The 22,216-nt window shown below is 37.8% G+C and overlaps 1 protein-coding gene across 2 annotated transcripts in view; it reads right to left on the bottom strand.

The window, feature by feature from the left end:
- The window catches only part of znf536 (zinc finger protein 536), a 189,328-nt gene that overhangs the window by 157,088 nt on the left and 10,024 nt on the right, over positions 1–22,216 (bottom strand). For both annotated transcript variants that reach the window (XM_072380978.1, XM_072380979.1), the window contains exon 2: positions 9,576–9,657. The gene's annotated coding sequence lies outside the window, so the exon portion shown is untranslated. The remainder of the gene's footprint in view (positions 1–9,575; positions 9,658–22,216) is intronic.

Below are 22,216 nucleotides of genomic sequence, written 5' to 3'. Positions count from 1 at the left end.
ATTTCAAGTCACTGATGTTAGCCTTCAAAGTGCTTAATGGAACGGCTCCCACCTACTTGAATCATCTCGCAAAGGCTTATGTCACGATTTGGTCACTCTGGTCCTCAAAGGATGCCGCCTACCAGTGCCTACACCATGCTCAAGACAATCCAGACTCTTTTCATGTGTCGTTCCACAGTGGTGGAATGACCTACCAAGCGCTACCAGAACTGAGGCATTCCTATCTATCTTCCAGAAACTTTTGACCCAGCTCTTCGGAGAGCATCTTCTACCCTAGCACTTACCCTGCACTTCCCTATCCTCTCTACTGCACTTTTTCTTTCTGTACTTCTCTCTATGCCTGCACTCTACACTGTCAACTCTGACAGAAACTAACTAGTGGTTTTCCTTCTATGTAGCTTATTGTTAGCTTTCATGTTAGCTGCATTGTTATATCCTCATTTGTCAGTCACTTTGGATAAAAGTGTCTGCCAAATGCATAAACACAAACATTCAATCACAATTTCTTATATATGTGGCTGTAACAAAATGAACAAAAATGTGAATGAGAGCAGCTTTCTTGGGAATCTAACTTGATAAGATAAAATAAGACTTTATTAATCCCACGATGGGGAAATTCAGTCGATGTAGCAACATGAAGGCAGTAGTGACAGTAACACAAAATATATGATAATTACACAAAATATATGACAATTGTATATACATATACACAAATGGAAAATGTGTATAGTATTAGAAGTAGTATTATTAATATACACATACGCTTTAGTGTTAGTACTAGGCCTGTTTGAGTATGTCTGAGCATATACAAACAGGAGTGATTTGAACCCCAACCACAATATTTAGACATGTTAATCTGGTTTTGAGAAGCTTGATTTTGTATGATTTCTGTCCAACAAACATGTTCACATGCATTTGAAAAGTTTGGCTTTTGGTTTTGGAAACACAATAGTTTTGTGTGTGTCTTGTGCTTACTGACTACTCCCACCACTACTATAAGTACTTCACCCCAGTCTTATTCACAACTTCTTTTTTTTTTTTTATAAAATGTGTTTACCTTTAAGACCATTATATTTGTACATTCTCTGTTTTTGTCGTATACCTTATACTATACATACACTAAGTCGATATCTATATAATTCATGTTGTTTAATGAATTGCTGTACCTATTTACTGTTCCTAGCAATAATAAAAGAAATGAAGGGTGACACAAAACAACAACAAAGCTTTCTCAAATGTCTGCTCAACATATAAGAACAACATCAAAGGTGGAAACAGCTGACATTCTAATATATAAAAATAAAAAACTGTTGCTGTCAACAGCACTAAAAGTAACAAAAATACAAAAATGTATCAAATGTATCAAATCTTGGAAAAGATGGAAAGATTTGATACATTTTTGTCAAAAAACTAAAAGTTGTGCAAAAGCAACTTCAAGTGTTAAAATTATGTAAAGCTATTACATCCCTCTGTATATACCAAACTGAAGGACACACAGTCATATGCTTTTTAGATTAAACTATAAAATGTTCCTCTCTGGTAAAAAGTCACATACTAGCCTATTTGTTTGAGGTTTAGAATAGCATTGCTATATGCTGATCTTTCTGTGCTTTTGGCCTGTGTAACTGTTAATTCTCCTGTGCTAGTATGATGTCCTAAATCCCTAACCCCATGAGGTTTTAATTGCAGGGTCCAGATTGCCAGTGTTGGTTAGGGCCTGGCCACCCTCATGAGAAGTCACAGCCTCCACTTAGCTTCCAGATCCTATGCAAACGAACACAGGACCCCCATGTTACCGTGCGAGCACTGGCTGGCAAAGATTCAATTTTCATCCCCTTTTTGTATCCAAGCCTGCTGTCTTGCCCTAACTATGTTCTGCTATCATTCCCCCTCCCACAGACACACACAAAAGTACACTCTTATCCAAACGCACACAACAAGCATCCAGACACACACACACTTTCACTTGCCTTCTCCCTTCAAAAACAGAACACAGTGGAGTCGTTAGGACCCTCTCTTCATTACTTCAAAAAACCAATCATTAGACACCAGAGTATATACGTAATTAGAAAATCACTTCCTTTGCAATCCTGGCTAAGTAGTTTACATACTGTAATTACAGGGACAAAATCAATTTTTAATCATTTCACTGATTGGGCTCATCAGCTCAGTAGGAACATTGTATCCTGCTTGTTGTGCGAAAGCAACATCTGGGCTAAAACAATTACCCTTTTGTGTTCTAGAGCATCTCTGAAAATGCCGTGCTGCCACCTCCCCATGTTGTGGACACTTTTTCTAACTTGATTTGTTTAAAAACATTTTTTTCTTTTTGCCTTAGTATTTCTCTATTTCTTCCTCTTCCTTTGTTTTTCACTTCTGTCCTCTCCTCTTCTAACTCTCCCTGACCTTGACTTGGACATGGACGATCACATATAAAGCTTTGTAAATCAATATGCTAAAATAAGCTGCTCTTGAAAACAAGAAAGCAGGAAAAGAAAACAAAATATTTCTTCTTCTTCTTTTTACACCTCGTTTTTTTATTATTGTTATTCATGCCCCTGTTAGTATCATTGATATTTTTTCATTATTATACATTTACATTGTTGCCTTTTATTGTTCTCCAAATGTTCTACATAATAATTTTAGTTTGCAGAAATATTATCTTATAACATAATGTAATATTACCAAATGATCTTATTTGCAAACTCAACAGTATGGAGGTGGGGGGGGGGGGCAGCAATATCAGAAAGGAAATGTTTAACATATGATTCTGCTTGTTGAAATGGGGCACAACTATATAATACAACTTTAGACTTGTTCCACCCTTCACCTGATGATAAAATGCTTTATATTCTTGTCTGAGAGAAGCCTAATCGATCCACATTAGTCTCAGCTCTCTCTCTCTCACTTTGAAAACTCAGGAAATCAGATTTCAGAGTGGGGAGAAAAAAAATCGGTTAATGCATTGATCACCAGAGCTATATGCAAATCACATTTGCCTTTACTTTTTTACCCCCCCCCCCCCCACACACACACACACACACACACACACACACACACACACACAATCAATAGGATTAATTAACGGCTTCATTTCAACAGCATCCCACAATCCCCTTAGACACCACTACCTACCTACCTACCTCAGAAATCATCCCCCCGCCCTTGTCCCTGTCCCTCAGTAGCCATGGAAATGAACAGTACATGGCAAAGGCCATACATCAGGAAATCCATTTGACAGTGAGCTCCAATAGTAACAATGAATTATGAGTGCTAACACAGTACCCTGGTAGATCATCTCTTACTTACATAAAATGTGTTATTTAATGATAAATAAATAAATAAATATAAATAGAAGAAGTTTACCACTTGATTTTATTAAACTGTTAAAGGAACTTGTCATCGGGAGTACAGCCTGTGTTAACAGTTTAACACCTATTACCTATTTTATGTACAATGTATATAATACTATGAAGTTCAAATAATAAAAGTTCACAGTGCAAACGTAATTTTAGAGCTTGACTAAAAACTCATATCTAAGATGTCTTAACCTGACCTTACTGCTTTTACTGTGGGGGGGGGTAGCTGTCAAGAAAAACAAAAATATCTGAGTGCGATATGTCATGACAAGTCTGTGTTGTTTGTGCATGAGCAAGAGCATACGTGGTTGGAGAGAGTGGGGCCAGTCTTGCTGCTGCTGCAAGTGGTGTTGGTGTGTGGGATTAATAATAGACGCTTTTTGAAATTGTTATTATTCCCAAAATGCTCTTTTGTTATTTGCTTTGAAGGGCACACGTGTGGGTGAGTGTGGGGACTGAAGAGTGCGTGTGCGTGTGTGTGGATTTTTTTGGGAGCGAGAGAGAGGTGGTGGGGGGGGGGTTGCTTTGCTCATTTGGAGAGCTTTTCCAATTATACTGGTATTCAGGAATGTAGGCCACCAGCCATAGTGTTTTTCCTGCTCTCTGACCCTGAATAGTAAGTCCTCACCTAACTTTGTATTTATTCGCTTCTAGCGATGTAAGGAGGGTGCATAGAAAGACAGATTTAAAATGAAAACATTTAATTATTTGAAAGTGACATAAGTGAAAGTTATACAAGACCAAGAGGACCAAGACAAACTGCATGAGATGGTTAAAGCAATCTGTGCCCTAGCTGTAAATAGCAAACAACTGCTGACCTTCTTTATTGATTGTGTCTTAAAAAATGACAGCAGTCCACTGATACAGTACAGAAAGTCACTGAACTGGGGCTCTGGTTAAATACTCTTTGATTTTGATTTGTGTGTGGGTGTGTGTGTGTGTGTGCGTGCGTGTGTGTGTGTGTGTGTTCCCAACACTTTGGGAAGATGAGCGTGTTAGCTAGTTTGGGATTGAACACAATGCTAACTTGAGTTGATTTATTTTATCTTCTACAATGAAGTAACATGATAAATGGATAGAATTGTTTGATAATATGACCCTTTCTTGATTGTCTCCTTGCTCTTGCCTGTCTGCTACCAAGTGTACCATACTAGTTTAATATGAATCAACAACACTAGCAAAGTGCCATCTGTTGGCATGCGGATTTTCTGTAATCTCTCTTTACTGATTACAACAATGACTACACAAACCTCTTAAATAATTATCCCACAATGAAAAAAAAAGCTAAATAATTATAATCATTAACTCCCACCAAGTCTGCCACTCCTACACCAAATGAAGGCTGTCAGAGAGGGAGAGAGATAAAAAGAGAGAGAGTGAGAGAGGGAGGTTTTATTAGAGAGCTTTTTTTCTGCCGTGATGCCAATCATATCTTATTTATACCAGCAGGGTAGAGTACCCCACTGCAGTGACAATCTTCACCCAGTGACACAGAAACTGTGGCAGAATTTACCTATCTCCACCCACCATTCTAAAATAACATGTGTATTACATGTTGTAGTTTTTATGACATTTGATTAATATTTCTAGTCAAGGAGTCAACATCAAATTGTATTGTTCAAAGCTAAAAGTATTAGAGTGCTAAAGTGAAAACAGCCAGGAGTCAATCCCAATTTGACCAACAGTGATATATTTTGAAGCGTTATGTTTTAATCCAAACCTAAACTTGCTGTTGCCTAGATGTAACTAAACAGTAGGATTTTTTTTTCCATTGACCTAACACTATAGTCACACTCTAAGTGTCCCAAGTGAAGGGACAGTATTGTTTGTTGGTCTAAATACAATAATTTAGTTTGTACATATTGCTGAAGCGTTTGCTGAGAAATGCATCTATGGTTAAAAAATGCCAACATGAGATATGTGAAGATAATATCACTAATTTCTAGAGATGTAAAATAGTAATGTTTGCTTTAGTAATTGTGTAAAAGTAAAAAGCAGCAATGTTTAGGTTATGGGTGCATCTCTGGACCACAAAAGTATTATTCCATTCTTAGAGGCTCAATTTTCAGCCCGTCCATATGTTGAAGTATCCTACATTGCCCATATGTCCACTGGTGTGTGATTTTGGAGGAGCACGTGCTGCATCTATGAAGTGTACCTATAGGAAGAGTTTTATGAATGTTTGTGTGAATGGCTAAATGAGAAACACATTCATCAACAATTTGTAGAAACTAGATAGGTGTATATGTATGAAACATTCTAAACACAAGTTTTAAACCACAAACCTTTTACTTAGTTACATTCTGATCTCTACTTAATTTGAAACAAATCATTCTGGACATTCTGCAGGCCAATTAGGTCTATTAGTTAACATATTACATTAACTCATTTGTGTCTGTCATTGGCAGTAAGAAACTTTTGATTTCTGTTGTGAACTTTTTGTACAATCCCTCAAGACAATTTTGTTTTAGTGCTGATCTGTTTAAAAGCTTGTTTAATTTAATTTTTTTTGTTTAATGTTTAATCGTAAAATTCTTCATATAGAATTTTTCAAAATATAGTGGAATAGAACTATAAAGTGACAAGAATGGCACAAAAGTGCATCACACTTGTTTCAAAGTTTAGTAAACATTTCTACTGAAAAACAGTTTTAAAGGAGCTGTTTCACTTTTTTAGCTACATGTTTTGTATGTGTCCGTCTGTTAGTGTTTTCTTTTTGCAAGTGTGTATATGTGCATGTCTGTTCAAGCCTATTAATGCATCTCTCTATATATAAGTCATCCAAGAGTGTGAGCATCTGCAAGTTTGTGTGAGTGCTTTGTGTGAGAAATGGTGTGAGAATACGTCAAGGGTAGCATGTGTTATCTCTGCTTCCAATATGAGGGAAATCTGTGGCACATACCTCCAATATGACACAAGCCAAAACACTGTGACTCACCAATGCTATATTTTTCAAGAATAAAACGACAGCCGGCAGAACATATTGATAAGTAAAGAAGTACATAAGTAAACATGAATACAAGAAACCTGCAAATGTAAGAACAGAAAAACAATCAAAATTCGGTCCTGTGTGCACAACAAAAAGGACGATGATGAAGATGATGATAACATGCTGATTACAGACAACCGGATAGGCTGAAGCTTTCTACCTTCAAAAAAGCAAACACATGCTATGACTTGTCATATGGCCATGGATACATACAAACACACGTGCTATTCAAACCCATCACTGTGAGAGATGGGGTGGCCACGCTTATCCAGTTCCAGCAATAATGGCTTGCACCTGTTTACCATGTCACCTCTGTTTGCTAATTGTCTCCTTAAGCTACATAGAGAGGGAATTACAGAGATGTGGATTTTTGACAGACTGTGCATGTGCATGTGTGAGTGTCAACATGTATTGAAGAGACTGGTGCCAAATGCATTCTGTGTTGCATAGCCCTTTCCAACATGCATTCAAATATGTCAGGTGATTAGCATTATCCAGAAAGAGAGGATACAAGAACATGGCCATTAAATTGATCAGATTTTATTCTGTGCAGGCAGTACATATACTGTCTTTAGGCTTGTTTAGTCTACACAATTCAGTTCAATTCAGTTTTATTTATCATCTCAGAGCACTTTAAAGATACAATCCAAGTCAAGCCAATTAGAATCCAATTCACTGTAATAAAATCTTTATCCAATCAAATCTAATTCTTTACGTTCTTTAAAAAAATAGTCAAATTCATACATACAGAGGCAATTTAAAGAAAGTAGCCCAGCTACCTCTGGCAGAACCAGATTTGGGGATGGTGGCCATTTGCGTCGACCAGATGGGGTTTGCGAGGACAGGAAAGAAGGGACAACAGACAATAGAAGCTGGATGAGGTCATAGACTGTAAAAAAAAGTTGGATGTAGCAGCCTATCAATTAGATTGTTTTAGACTTTGCCATTTGGACATTGCATTGTTGTTGTTTTGGGGAGTTTTTTTGTCATTTATTTTTTTGTAGCCAGTGACCATTTGGGGAGGAGCAAGTGGAAGACAAATAAAACACAATTTCCCGAATACCCATTACAGATTTGCCAAGTAGTATTTAACTGTCAGTGATGATAGCTTGGTTTTGATTAGTGTTTTTGACTCACAATGAGAAGTTGGCAATAAGAAAACATGAATTTAAACAATGAAAATAGGAAAAACATAAACTTAACTTCCATTTATATGTTTGCTATAGGTTTTTGCTTGTTTTGTAGAAGACGTACGCAGATGTACTGTGTCAGTGTCTGGAGGAAATAAACACCTGGATGAGAGAAAATTTTCTACAATTAAATGAAGACAAAATTGAGATTATTCTGTTTGGTAGCAAAGAGAAGAGGGTCAGCATTGGTAAATATCTTGAGATATCTCGGGCCCTTACAATCACTGACCAAGTTCGTAACCTTGGAGTGTCGATAGACTCAGATCTGACTTTCAGCAGCCACATCAAAGCTGTCACCAAGGCAGCATTTTACGAACCCAGAAACATCAATAGAAATAAAGGTTTTCTCTCCCAAAAAGACCAGGAGAAATTCATCTATGCATTCATCTCCAGTAGACTCGATTATTGTAATGGTCTTTTAACTGGACTTCCCAAAAAAGAGCATTAAACATCTGCAGCTCATCCAGAACGCCGCTGATGAGTTTTAACCAGGACTAAGAGATCTGAAAACGTCACACCAGTTTTAAAATCTTTACACTGGCAGTCACAGAATAGATTTTAAAAGCCAACTGATGGTTTAAAAATCCTTGAATGTTTTAGGCCCAAAATACATCTGTGATATGTTCAGAGAATATAAACCCAGCAGAGCTCTTAGATCCAAGGACTCAAATCAGCTACTCCAGTCTAGAGTCCAGGCTAAACTTGGAGAAGCAGCATTTAGCTGTTATGCTGCAAACAAGTGGAACAAACTGCCAGTGGAGATTAAACTGTCACCAAATGTAGACATTTTTTAATCCAGGTTAAAAACATTTCTTTTCTCATGTGTCTATGCATGAAATCTGCACCGTATCTTTTAAATTATCTCGACTTTTGCTTGTTTTTAATCATTCCAATTAATTTTGATTATTTTATTTGTAACTCTTTATATTCTTTTATGTGTTTTTAATGCTTCTTCCACTCCCCACTGTAATGCATAATTTTATGTAAAGCACTTTGAATTGTTTTGTTCATTAAATGTGCTATACAAATAAACTTGACTTGACTTGGCATTAGGGGGAGAGGAAGCCACTTTGTATCTGACCATGTAAAGATTAAATTGGCATTACTTGAAACAGTGATATATTCCTTATCCCTGAGGCTCAGAAGGAAGAACAGTTGTCTGCCAGTCGGAAGGTCAGTGATTTGACTCTCGGCTTCCCCGGACCACATGTCAAAGTGTCCATGGGCACTGATGCATCCATCAGTGTGTAAATGAGTGTGATAGAGGAAAGAAAAACACTGTGTAGCCTGTAAAAACTATATAGACTAAGCAGTGCTCTATGAGTGTGTGTGTTAATCTGTAAATGCAGCTTGTACTGTAAAAGCAACAAGACTAGAAAAGAGCTATATAAGCACAGTTAATTTACTTACCAACATTTTCTGGTCTGAGATAGCAAACAAAAAACTCACATTATTGACTAGGGTCCTCCCAGATATGATATAATATCCCAGATATTCCTAGAGAATTGATGTAATTCATGAATAATTCCTTTTTTGTCTGTCTGCTGCCAGAGATGCAAACATCTGTACCTTGATACCTATAGATAAAAACATTCTCACCTACTGTTACCTTTGAGTGTTTACTGTGCATTCTTTGTCCTGAATGATATTCAGCTGTCAAATCAGCCTTCCCCTAGTCATTCCCCATGCAGACAAGAATATATTTATTCTTTTTGTTAAGGAAACCTTCAGGGTTTGTGGCTGGAAGGTTGTACACTGACATAATCTACCTAATTGCATTTCACAACCTTCTACAACTTTGATTTAATTTTAGACTGACCCACACATAGACACAGTGAAAGGGAACCAACCAGGTGAAGCATAAATATCTTGACAGTGTGACAAAGAAGTATGGAACGAACCTAAAAAGAGCATTGTTAACTGACTTCCCCCAGATTTAGATTTAAATGAAAACAAAACATAAGTGCACAAGTCGGTAAATGTGACAGACACCTTTAATATCCTCCCCTCTCCCTTGATCAATGGGTGTGATTGTACCTGCGTTACTGCCACCTCTCCAACAAATGCCGGATGTCAGGAAGAGCGCAGACAGCTTCACAGAAGGTGGGACGACAAGAGCCTGTAAACAAAGCACACACACCAGGAAATTCACAGTCATCTGCATATGAAGCTTGACAAGTTTGCAACACTGGCGACAGAAGAGAAATACACATTAAAAATTGTCTGATGATCTCCTTCCCCACAAACCCCTTCACAGCTCTATTTTTTTCAAGACTTCCTATGAGGACGTGATGTCATTTACACATTCATGAATAAACAAGTATGAACTGTGCTTTCTTGTATATATCAATCCTATACTCTTGAAAAAATGTTCTTATTATCACACAGTTAAATTTGATACCGTCCTAACTAGTTGAAGATGAGGGGTCACACTTGAATGTATAAAGTGGCGGAACAGAAAAAAGTACAGATCCTGTTTCTGACCAAAACTGCCTTGTGCTTAAGGATATAAAATGAGACAATATTCCTGAGAAAAGAGCAGTACTTGAGGAGGAGCATAAGCTTGAATGATTGAGTTAATAGCGGGGTTCAGACCCAGAAGTTACTCTGTAGGCATGCATGAGTGACTTAAATTTGACTTGGATGGTTATGGGCAGCCAGTGGAGGTCAGTGAGCAACGGAGTGACGCATGCCCTTTTTGGTTGATGAAACACCAGAGATGACACCCCATTCTGGGCCACCTGTAAGGTTTCACTGTGCATGCTGGGAGACCTGTTAGAAGAGCACTGTTTTACTCAAGGCAAGATAAACCATGGCTTAAACCCCTTTCTGGGGGGCATACTGAGACAGATTTGTTTTTTTTGTTTGTTTTTTTGTTTATGTGTTGTAAGGTGCTAAATAAAATGACTGAAAGTCGAATGTATAATGGTCAAGGAAGAAGAGCTGGTCATCAGTCATGATTCTCAAGTTTCTCACAATCTTAGCCAGAGACAGAGATGAATATACTATTTTCCTGTTCATACTGAGTTGGATAAACCAGTTAATAAACAATATTAAAGTATTTTAGAAATGTCAAAAATAGAGCTACGACAAAAATTAACACTTACATTTTGTCCCTTAATGATTGGTATTCAAGCACAGAGACATACTGACAATGACTTTGTGTACAAAAGTCTCAGCCTGTTTTATAAAATTGTGGAATACATATTCTCTAAACTCTACAAACGTTTTTATGCTTGACTTAGGTGAAAACCTAGAAAAGAAATCCTTTTTTTGTTTTAGTTAATTTGTCCTTTTCAACACAGTTGAATAAGTTGATTGACATTTAATTTTTTTGTGACATTTAATACATTTGATTATATCTGTTGAAGTTTGCTCAGATGGTAATCTGCAAGATCTTGGTTTTGTATATTTATCTTCAATTTTAAAACTGAACACTCAATACTGTGTTGCTTGTGCACTGCAAATGTCATCTTTCAATCATGCTACGATAAATACTGTCTGTCTGTTTTTTTTTTAGTAAGTTGCACTGTTTTTTGTGATGCATGGACATGAAAATGCAGTATCAATGCTGAAAGTTTGTACTCTCAAATAAAGTCCTAATGAGGATTTGACACATTTTCCAAGCTTTTCTGAATGAGGACAGCCAGTCAGGCGTGAAGAGGCTGGCTCTGTCCTGCAACAGTGGGGTAGTGGAGGAACACAGATGTGGAGGGTCTGCAGGAGGGCCACCCAGATTTCCCCACTACGACTGTTTCAACGGAGTGTCAAAGGTAAAACTCACACTTTTATGCGGTGAACACACATACAGCACATGCACAAACACACACACACACGCATATATGCTCTCATAGGGATCCTCAATGTTGCCTTAAGTCACAATCTAAATTGGCTCCCAAGGGCATACTGACTACCTTGTTCACCAAAGGCATTGTGTATGTTTTCTGAGTGCTTTGCATATGCTGCCGTAACCTGAGATCTCTTCCTGTTTCACTTTTTATTTTTCTCTCTGTCTCCATTTCACACACATACACATTTAGACAAACACATAATGCTGCTGGAACCTGCTTCCTTTTCTGTTTTTATGTATTTCCCATCAGAAGATTATTTAAATTCAAAATACTTTGCATATGCCTATTAAACACTGATTCACCAAGCAGACAAAAATCTATGGTATGGGTCTAATACAAGGAAAGAAAATGATAGAAAGAGGGAGAAAAAACAAGGCATTCTGCTCAGATCTGAGGTCACGAGAAATGTAATGTCTGATTTTCATGCTGTGGTTAGATATTATAATACCGATGTAGGGACAAAAATGATCTTATCTGAATATGCTGACAAAATGTCATAAATGAGGCATCTTAAAGTCAATTGGTTCATCCATCAGTCAATTAAAAATGAAGGCAGTTTTGCTATGAAAATTGAAAAATACTTTCACATACACTACTTTATTGATGTTGTCATTAGCAGAATTAAATAAACAGAATATTTAATTTAATAAGAATATCTCACAAAGTACATGCATAAGCAGATGCACAGTGATAGAGAGGTTATGGTTCAACTAGAGAGAAATACCACTGCAAAAGCTACTAACACTTGATTGAATCTGCTACATCTCTGATTTGATATAAAGCTTACTACAGAGTAATGAAAATGGCTAACATTTTAAGACAGTCTAACCTTTCATGTGTTTACCTTATTAAAGAGTGTGTACCTTAACTGGTAAAGCAATACAGACGGGTGGTGGATGGGGGGGTGGGCAATGTGTATAAAGAAGGCAGTGTTTAAGCAGGCGAGCGGCAAAGTAATAGGCAAGAGCAGTGAAGTGTTGATTCTACAAAAGATGCGAGGGAAAAATTGCACCTTAGTGCACACAGACACACACATTTCCTCCCCCTCCTCAATATACTCCCACAACACGGCCGGCTGCCTGGCAGCCGAAGTTAACATTTTCAGAGAAAATATTCCTTGCCTCCAATAGTCCGATGTAATTCATTTTCCATCTCTGTTCATTAATCATTGTTAAAATTAGTGATCCATTTCTTCCACTCTGCCATCTGCACTCAGCTTTCTAACAAACATGACACCTCAGTGCATAATAAAAGCTGACAGCTACGAGGAGGCCTTTCCAAATAGCTTTCTGCATATGTGCACCTCCATGTCTTGATGCCGTTGTCAGACAAAAGTAGGTTATTTAGACCACTGGCTGGAGAAAACTGCATATGAGTATGAATGCATTAGATCACATGCGCATAATCAAATATATATGTAAATAAATGTATATTGCATGAGTGAATATGAGTCATGAGTCCCAAGGTTATTAAGGTAAAAAATACTTCAGGTACCAGTATATACAGTACACAGAATTATAGATGGGCCTAATCTTAAACGGAAACTGTTAATATTATTATGAGGTTGTTTCTCCCCACATTTTCAACAAAGGGATAAAATGAAGGAAATGAGAATAAAAAAGAAATCCAATATATGAAAAATCATGACATTTATTTTAAAGACCAAAATAAACATGAGATAAGAAAGAAAGAGGCATAAAAGATTTTAAGTGTTCTATTATTTCTACAAGGTTTTGACTTTAACGTCAGCTAGAACAGTGTTGTACCTTTCCTTGCATTTGCTTCTAACATCTGTGTGTATTTGTTGTGAAACTGTATATCAACTCCACTACACCCTTATCACTGTTGGCTAAGAGCTCATTCAGCCAAGGGGCAATAAATGGGTGAAAGACTGAACAAGAGTTCTATGTTAGTAACTATGTTAGAGGATACCTGGGCCTCATAAACACCCTCCTTACTCACATGTAAATACCTTGATAGAGAGCTGTCGCTGGATGATCTCCCACATGCTTGTGTGTGAAACTGTGTGCTTGGAAATTTAACAGGCTTTATCACCTTGGATTCTCAAAAATAAAGTATTTTCATCTTTTTTTCTTATTCATCTAATGTACATTTAGTCACTGAAATGATAGAAGATGATGTCTGTGGACGTATCTGCATTTCTTTGTTGCATGTAAAGTTATCAGATATGACCATATCCAAGCCACAGGTGAATTATTTTAGGCATTATACTGTATCATTTCTATTAATGTAACACAAATGGGTTATTCAGAACAGAATTTCTATGATCAACTTTTCAACATATCTGCGTTATCTGAAGTATGTACACATGGACACATTTATACACACACTTAAACTCAACGATCCAGTGCAGCTTTATTCCTTTGATTCTCCTCCGTACACATTCCCTTAAACACACAAGCAGTCAAGATCCCTCCTTGGCAAGGTGTGTGTGTGTGTCTCTGCCGGAGGCACAGCACATTAATCTATATAATGCCCTCAAAGAGAAGGCTTTTTCACACCACTAACTGCCAAGGACTACGAGGGCCAGTGGCTGAGCCATGATTCATCTGTTAGCCCAACTGGTGATCTTGCACACACAGACAAACACACACTCACACCCACCCACATGTACATGCACACACACACGTAAGAATATGCATGCACCCTTCAGAGGGAAAAAAGATCTCACCGGACACACTCATCACGGCTTCTTGGCCAGGTTCATAAAGTCATTATGTTTCTTGATCAGATCATTCCTGATTTAAATTATCATTTTGCCAATCTTGTAATAAATATTTTTAGGTAAAATTATTATTCTGCATGCCTGTGGAAAGAAATGATATCTAGCAACATTGATCAACTGTTGTATGTACAAGTTAAAGCTCAATGCTTTTAATTGCACACAGTATGTAATATTGTTGCTGACAAAGTCAAGAGCCCATATGGAAACTTCTAAATGTGAAGAATAGTATTGAGAATGCCACCAAGCAGATAAATGCAGAAGCTGTTTCATGATAAAGTACTTTCTCCATCAGACCTTATTAAACTAATGGTACCTCACAGGGTTTTGGGGCTTCAGCTTCTTCATACTTGAAGCTGTAATCTTTAACGATGCAGTTATGTTGCTCGTTGTACATTTGGTATTCATTTGTTGCATGAAGGGCCACAAAACAGACAGCACAGAGTAGTGATTGGAGGACTGCTGCTCAGAGACAGATGCTGCACATAAGAGCAGCTAAATCATCTTGACATTCACCAAGAAGTAGCCACACAGAAAGCTGCTGCTGCTGCTGCTGTTAGTTCTCCCATTGACTAATTTGGTTCTACTTAACCCTTAAACACCCCTGTGCATACATGCAGAAGGAGATGCAAGACAAACAGAGGCTTGCGGACACATGCGCACATGTACAAGAGCACACACGCCTCACAGTGACACATTTAATTCCAGGTTCTCAGTACATCTGAATTACAGCAGGCTGACTTGGGAGAGAGGGCCAAGCCCATATGGACTGATTAGCATAATTTAAGAAAGTCTGCCATTTCCTTCTGCCTGTCTCAGTGACCTTTCTCTCTTTTTCTTTATCACTCAGACACCTATTTCCCAGCTAGAACATGCGTGGCATCCCCAGGAACACAATTCAACATGGAGTACACTCATATATGCTTCGACCTCTAGGGCTATTTCAATCTGAAGTAGGAAACATTCAGACAGCAACTTGGTAAGTTGTTGCACCAAAGCAGTGCAATATATATATGTGCACATGTCCTATTTTTCTGCATGTTTAAAGTAAATATGAAAGTCCCTGTTTTATTTGTGCCCCCCCTCTCTCAAACACACACCCTCTAAATTATATAAGCCTTGCACATGGCTTAAAATTTTGTAAAGCTTTTCTCAAAATCCTACTTATGGTTGCCATTCTGTGCCAAAAAGTTCATCTGGCCTGTAAATTTAAGCATGGATTACAAATATTCAAATCATGAGCTTACTGTTCAAATAAACATTTCCAAAAGGGAGGGGGAAAGTTGCAAGGCATACACTTTCAGCATAATTCCTTCTCTGGCACCTCCCCTCTCCTTGTTCCTAATAAAACAACCACTAAAAAGAAAAGAGAAAAGGAAAGTCAGGACAAGAGAGAGAGAGACGGGTTGGGGTAATAGGGGGGTAAAAAAACAAGGAATCCAAAAACAAAAGACGGAGTGAAAAGTTTGGCTTCTTCATCTAACATGCGGCTGGATAAACAGTGTTGATGAAATATGTAATTAATGTAATTGTAACCACCTATACAATTAGAGTCAGCTGGGTGGGCTCGGCTGTGCTCCTTGCCATAGGACAATAGGGCACCTTATTACAGTTTTAAAGGGGGGAGGGAAGGAGAGAGGGGTGTAAAAAAGTGTGAGACTTAAGCTGGTCAGCTGCTCGCCACATGGTAGTTATAATAGGAACCAAAGTCACAATTATTTTAGCTCAGCTGTAGCTTTCCTAATCACTGCATTTTATACTGGACAATAAAAATCAGTGACAAACTCTTGGACATCCAGAAATTTGAGATCTTAATTATTTGTCACACTAATAGAACTAAATATAATGTCTGACAATGGTTGCTTTTTTTTCAGGAAAATTCTAAATTTACTTAAAATAGAACATAATAATGCCATGAACTGTATAACACTGTCAAACAACATATACTTTTTTTATATTATCTAGTTTGACTTGAGTTCACACTTAACTCTTCTCCTGCTTCTACACTAATCTGCAATTGAATTACCTGCAACCACGCAAAGGGCCCTGGTCCCTAAAACATAAAGCTATAAAACAGTGATAAGAAAAGAAAAAAAATTAAGAATGGTATGCATTAACTTATTGTCACAAGAGTAAAGACAAGCCAACATGTGGCTTAAAGTGCAGGTTATCGCACGGGCCCTTTCCCACTTACAACCAGTGTTATCTCAAGGATTAAAATAGCCTCTTCTCTGCTAACCTCCCCTGCCCAGTATTAAAGTCTTCCACATTTGCAAAATTGCAAACAGATGCAACTCAAGTACCTGCAAATAATCTGCCAAGACCAATTTCAAAGGGGAGATTTCAGAATATGCGGGAGTCATTAGAGGGAGTATTATTTCAGCGATGAGTGCGAGAGGGCCAGCAGTGGATCACCCAACCAAATGGGTTCTGCTGCCTTTTATTCAGGAAGAAAGAAGCCGACGTATTCTTCATCTTCCCCATTCCCCCCCAAATGAAGATATATAACATGTATGAAACAATTATGGCAGGATATTTGAAGTTTCAGAAGCAAACAAATAAAAAGTCCATTTTCTTTGTGACTTTCTCAAAACAATATTTTCATCTTCTTCCCAGTGAGGATGAGAACGTTGGGGCTGGTGGGGTATTTCAATGTAAATGAGGGTACAGACACAGAGATTTGAGGCTTTTAATGTGTTGCATCGAGTGTTAAATATGAAAAAGAATTAAAAGGTAGACGCCTTGAAAGGGGCCTGTGGCGAATGTAAATGAAATATGTTACAGAGCCATAATTTGGAACTGCTGCTGTTTTTATTTTTCGGACAGCATTCTGAAGTATTTTTGGTGCCTCAGTGTGACTTTAAAGGGATGCACAACAATGTGCTTACCAATTAAAGACAATTTTAACACCAAGAACTGCAGCAAAAATTCATCAGACACTCCATCCAGCTCATGACAAAAAGTCATTCAGCATGCATGTTTAGGCCACCGTAATGAATATTGTATAATCAAAACACATATTTTCTCATCGCCATTCACAGCATTGACCAGCTCTTTAAAGAAATTAAATGTTTGTATCAAATGAAATTTGATTAGACGACTCGTTATTATTTCTCACGGGGAAGCAGAATAACAATCAAAGTCACTATAAAAAATGATCAAAATCATCAAACCCTTGAAACAATACACATTCAATCAAATTCTTCATAATTGTAACAGTAGGAAGCATTTTAGGCATTCCACCCACAACAAACAGGCTTTGTTCTCCTGTTATGAGAGGCAGTGAGGGGACACAATCAAGTGCGTGAGAAAGTCAGGAACACAGGATTTCAAGCAATTCCTTCCTCTGTCTCTTTCTCACTCTTTCTATCCCCCCCCCCCATCCCTTTTTTCAGGGTCGCCCATATTATTTGTTTCCTGTTTTATTGTAGTTGGCAAAAAAAGAATTTGGTAATTGAGTGGTACAGAACATGTGCCCTCCCTGCTCGTAGATGACAGATGGATTATAAAAACTTCAAAGGCAAGCATTTGGAGCACCAGGGGAGAGATGCTAGGTATTTGAACTATAATTCTTTACCCAGGAGACAATGACTGCCTGACATGGTGCATACATCAAGGAATAGTGCAACAGCAAAGACATAATCCAACACGTACATGCAAACGTAACCCTCATTTACCCATTTGCCATCACTTTTCCTTCTACCCCAAATGCTATATATTTAAAGTGCTGTTCTAAAAAACTTTGTGGCATGATAAGCAACATTACAAGGATGGGTGTAATGCTGATGATGGAGGAGAGGGAAGCGGTAGCAGTGAATTTTATCTGTTTTGCCATCTTTGTTGACATTTTGCCACTTTCTGTAATAAAACTGTGGTGTTCATTTCCCCATGTCACTAAAAAAAATCAATTTAGCTTTGTCTTTCTAAAAACACATTGCAACTAGCAGGCCATGAGGAAAACTGTGAGTACTACAGTACTGTATGTCAAGGGGAGAACAGTGGGTGGCGATGCCTATAATCATCTTTTAAGCATGATTTATGAAAAAGGCCATCTGCTTTGCCTTACTTAAGCACAGAGGCAACCTTTAATAATATAAGGACAGTAGGAAAGGAGGGGGTTATGGAGGGTGAGCACAAACAAGAAAGGGAAGACTGTTTAACACAACACACAGTGATTTAAACAAACTGGTAACCTCTCTTCTCCCCTTCAGCATTCAACCATTAGTTCAGATGGCAGCTAGTCAACGTTAACCTCCCTTGTCACAGCATTTAACCCTGGCCTCTTCTTGACCCTGAAAGAATTAGCGGTCTTGTTGTAATATACACTGTAAAACACAGACTTGCATAAAACTTTGAACGACCAAATGACTCTACACATATTCACAGGAGTTTGCTACCTCACCTTTCAGGACCATGCTGCATGGTCCAACTTGTGTTTGTTTTGCATTTAGGTACGCTGAAAGAAATCATTCTTTGCTTTTTCTGATGAAAATAACTACTAATTATTTGTTAGACTTGTAGCTGATTAATGTTCTGGTAATGAGTAATTAGCTTAGATATATATTTTTTCCCTTTCATTTTTTCTTAGATTGATTAAGCAAAATTTGTCATAGATTTGAGAGTTTTTTAAAAAAAAAAGTAACAATAACCCTCCCGGGATCAAACGTTATACATAAAATCACAACTTCATACATACAATAAGCTAATGCCAGAAAAAGTTACAAATACTGTGTTGTCTATCATTTTTATATCAGCATACATAAGTATGACTGCTGAAATATCTAATATGGAAGGAATGAAATAAATTAAAGTGAATTTCACACATACTGACCAAGAACGTCTGATAGTAATGCAGATTGGATCTGTGTGGCATTCATGCCCTCGCCACTGCCCTTTGACCTCCCTGTGACCTGAAAACAGCTCCCAGCACAGGGAGGTTGTCATGATGTAGGCATATGACACATGCCATTATGCTACAAGCCACACAAACACAATTCCACATCTAGGCGCATACATAAACAAAAGTCCCTCCCATGTGGTCACCTCTTCAGTGTCCATCAGGATTGTTGGTCTAATCCTTGTAAGACAATCTCATCAATGCCTCGGCTGTTTATTTATAATAGATATCATCCAAATTCCTCTCTCCCTAACACCTAGTGCCACCATTTGCCCCCTCTCCCACCCAATTTGACCCCTTTCCCATCTTCCTCCAGGCCTCTCAAATACTCTTCTCTTAACAATTCTCTTAGTTTTTTATGTGCTTATTTTGTTTCTCTTTTTTCCTTGTTTCTTTCCATATTATGTATTATGTTAGGTTCTATCAAAAAGTCTACCTGCAAAAACATGTTCGAAAATAGGTCTAACCGATCTAATTGTAGATCACAGTTTTATCAAATCAGAATTTATAATTCTTAATAAAGTCTGTAAAACCTTTATACTGCACGTCTGTCTTGAAAAGCTTTAACCAGAACAATGCTGAAACAACACCCAAACATTACTTCTCATTGTAAGACCAGTTACGAAATAAATTTGAGATTTCCACAAAAGATTTCTAAACAAATCTGTCACGGAAAGTGCACATCGTTTATCTCTCTACCATTCTCATCCTTTCTCACTCTTTTCATCCTTCTCTTTCTCCTCCTCCTCAAAGCCTCGCAGCATGTGTAAGTAGAGGCACACGTGCTCCCTTCGCCCTCATTACAGGCTAACTATGCTGTTTGATTAAAAGCGTGTACAGAGAGGAAGAGAGAGACAGAGAGGAGGAAGAGGTGGGGGGAAGAGAGGAACAGGCCGAACCTCCATAATTAAGATCACTTCACAGATTACCTCCGGCAACAAAAGCGCGGCAAGCGGCCGCCCGCAGACTCAGAAATTGGATGAAAAAGGGGTGTTGAGGAGGAGACTGACCTCTGCCGGGCTCCACATGAACACGAGTAATGGCTAAATCATATGCCCCCCCAACCCCCTCCTCCCTACACAAACTGAAACAAATAGACACACAGACACAGGTACTTTGTAGACACAAAGACAGCAAACTGTAGGAAAACACACTTACAGGCAGAAGAAGACACAGATGATTCAGCATCTTTAGGCTTGAATTATGTCATGTTGCTAAGGACGCTGCCTGGAGAGGACACCTGTCCACCAGCAACTATAGTGTACCTTCATTTTTTTTTCCGAGAAAGACACTATTGGCAAAATAGAAATCATTTATACGTTTTAAATTCTTAAATATTTCTGATGTAGTAATGAATCCAGACATAGAGACAGAATTGGAATATGATACTCATAACTATATTTCAATTAGTGTATAACTGTATAAAAACATAATTGTGAAACAGTCAAATTGAAAATACCAATTACAACTACATAAGATTGATGCATTTTCTCGAATCTTTCATCCAATACAGTCTCATGATGTACACGGAACTGGTGTTAAAAACATGATATATGGATTTCAATCCTGAGATACATTCTGAGAGACCTAAAGTCCATCTTTTTTGACAAATACTTAACTTTCAGCATTCACTTTAGCATTCACTTTCTGATAACTTTGCTTTAACTCGCTCTTTGGTTACACTTACCAAAGAGCCTTTGGTAAGGTTAGGAAATTATCAAAGCTGGCCTCCACATCTTACAAATCTGCTTTTTCTGGCTTACCAGGTGATGAATCCCACATCTTCTGCAAAAATACAAAGATGTGGTTCAGACACATAAGAAACCTCCAAATGAAATACATAACCTGAAAATACATATTGGGTGTTACAAGAAATTACACAAATGCTAAATACTTTTTTAAAATTTGTTTTTTCATACCTATTTGATGTTTTACAACAAAATCAACCATGGTTAAGCAGCCAGGTTGCTTTATCATAAATCTGTGTTTGGTAAACAAGGTTTTACTCCCACCCAAAGAATAATGTCCCTCAAGATCTTCCAAACAGGCCAATAGTCAAAACCCTAAGTGATATTTTTTCTCTATTTTTATTACTCATCTTTCTTGGAACACTTTCCATATCATCAATCTCAGTGGTCCTCCAAGCTGTTCACCTTACCTTCCTCTGTTCACCTCATTACTGCTCTGCAAACCAATTCTGATCTCTGGCAAAAATGGGGGAGGACATTTACTCTAATCACAGGGATCTACCAAGAGCGCCTTAAAGCCCCTGAGGGGCTGATCGGCAATCAGAGAGACAAAGTCTACAAGAGGGAGAGAGAGAAATAAACCCAAACTCAACTTCAGATTTGTAGACCAAAGCTTTTCTATCCCTAATCGAAAGCAGTTCTGTCATGAGAATGTCCTGTCAGTGGGTGGGTGTGAAGAGGGCCGTATTGGGACTATGATATACGGCCGTATTGGGACTATTGGGACTATCACATTCTTGCTCTGACAGTGGTCAATGGTCCACTCTTGCACACCTTTTTAACCTTGCTTAGGTTTAACAAAGCACTCTGCATGTGCTTTTCTTTCCCGCATTAGATATGTACTTATATAGTCTGCTTCACACACATCGATATATATATACTGTATTTTACTACTATATTCTTCATTTACCTATGTATATATTTTCTTGTGTTGGATGTTTCATTCATGTTTCAAAACAATTCTGTCTTTGTTTGAGGGGTTGGAACTTCACATAAGCCAGGACGAGGATATTTTAACATTACTAATTCCTAAATCCAACTAAACAGTTACTGACAGCAGAAGTAAATTGCAATTGATAAGACAAATGATTTTCAAAGTAAAATCAATTTGGAAAGCAATGGGTGGAAAGAGAACTTGATGCAGATCTCCAGCTTGCCTGTCATGTGTGCAGTTTCACCACCAAACCCATCTGACCTCAAAATGATTACTTTTAGGTCTGTTAAATGTGAGTTTCATGAAATGCCTCAAGACTGTATAACTCAATGCAGTTATTTTCCTCATGTCTACTTTCGTGAGAAAAAAAAATAATAAAAAATTACACAAATGTCATGTTTTTGTGCCAGTAAATTTTTGTACTTGCTAAGGTCCAGTGGGGTTTGGGCTAAGCGTAAACATTTTTATGTGAACATACTCACAATGATATTGCTAATATGCTCAT

This window comes from Leuresthes tenuis, unplaced genomic scaffold (assembly GCF_036924035.1).
Source record: "Leuresthes tenuis unplaced genomic scaffold, fLeuTen1.0.hap1 SCAF_2, whole genome shotgun sequence".
NCBI lineage: Eukaryota > Metazoa > Chordata > Actinopteri > Atheriniformes > Atherinopsidae > Leuresthes > Leuresthes tenuis.
The sequence above is the reverse complement of the archived record's forward strand: the minus strand, read 5'-3'. Positions and strand labels throughout refer to the sequence as shown.